The 1,505-nt window shown below is 46.2% G+C and overlaps 1 pseudogene; it reads right to left on the bottom strand.

The window, feature by feature from the left end:
• Window positions 1-693: 693 nt before the first annotated feature.
• LOC132228957 (U6 spliceosomal RNA) lies at window positions 694-789 on the bottom strand (annotated as a pseudogene).
• Between the last annotated feature and the right edge of the window lie 716 nt (window positions 790-1,505).

Below are 1,505 nucleotides of genomic sequence, written 5' to 3'. Positions count from 1 at the left end.
CTGAGGTTGTGCCCCCACCCGGCAGGGCTTGACGGGGGACCTCAAGGTGTCCCTGTGCCCCAGTGCTGGGCTGGGGGACTTCAGGCTTCTCCCCTTGCCCTGGGAAGGGGGATCTAAGGCCGCACCCCCCACCCAGCAGGGCTTGACAGGGGACCTGAGGCTGTGCCCCCCCACCATTGGAGCTTGTTGGGGGACCTGAGGCTGCATCCCTCACCCAGTGGGGCTTGACAGGGGACCTCAGGGCATGCCCCCTGCCCCGGCCCGGGCTGGGAAACCTCAGGCTGTGCCCCCCGCCCCAGCACCAGGCCAGGGGACCTGAGGCTATGCCCTTGCCTGGCGGGGCTTGACAAGGGTGAGACTGGCTGGGTCTAAATCTAGCCCAATTGGGGGGGGGCCCTGCTGAGTCTGGGTCTCGTGTGATTTTGAGGCACATGTGGGTGGGCGGGGACTCTGGGTCCCATGGTGTGCCCCAGACTCTGACAGGAGGAAGATTTTCATATACATTTTACTAATTTCCTTTCATCTATGATGCTTCTATTACAGAGAAAGGGCAAATAGCAATATTAAAATATTTCCTCTAATTAATCCCCTTTTAATGTGCACAAATTTTGTGCACCAGGCCACTAGTTTCAAATATTTTCCCAAATCATGTGATTCTGAAAAGCATTTCGGTTAGCCTGTTCTATTTTGTTTTTTAATATGGAATGCTTCATGAATTTGCATGTCATCTTTGTATCAATCTTCTCTGTATCAATCTAATTTTAGTATATGTGCTGCCAAAGTGAGCACAGCCTGTTCTATTTTTTTAAATGTTTCATAACTCAAATGAGTAATTTTTTTATTGATTTAAGAGAGAGGAAGGGAAAAGGGGAGAGAGATAGAAACATCACTGAAGGGCTGTCTCCTGAATGCCCCCTACTAGGGATGACGCCTATGACCCGAGCATGTGTCCTGATGGGAATTGAACCTCCTGGTTCCTGGGTAATCACTCAACCACTGAGCAACACCACCAGGCAGCCTGTTCTATTTTGGAGCATTCTTATATAAGCCCTTATTTGTTTAAACCAGTTTAATATTACAAACTACGATTCAATGGTAGAAATATGCTACACCTAGACTGTACATACTAGTACATAGACACAGATAAGCATAAATAGAGATCTCATAGTTGTCATTTTAAATCTCTAGCCTTTGTGTTCCAGGCACAATTCAAGACTCAGAGGAAAACTGGATCCAGATTATGTTTCTGGTAAATGAACTAATTTAAGCTTCGGTTTGGATGACCAAAGCTTTGTATGCTGTAAAACAAATAACATCGACAACAACATATCTCACTCACGCACATTCATACATTTCCCCCCAAACTATACTTTCAGATTTAATTTGCCAGCTCTAGACGAAATTCATAACCAGTTTCAAGTTACAAACAAAATGCCGCACCTGAGTTGAGACACAGACTCAACAAATAACCGATATAATTCCAGTAATCAAGCCTAGTTGCTAAT

This window comes from Myotis daubentonii, chromosome 2, assembly GCF_963259705.1.
Source record: "Myotis daubentonii chromosome 2, mMyoDau2.1, whole genome shotgun sequence".
In the NCBI taxonomy this organism is placed as follows: Eukaryota; Metazoa; Chordata; class Mammalia; order Chiroptera; family Vespertilionidae; genus Myotis; species Myotis daubentonii.
Note: the sequence above shows the minus strand (reverse complement) of the source record. Positions and strands in the feature narration are given on the sequence as shown.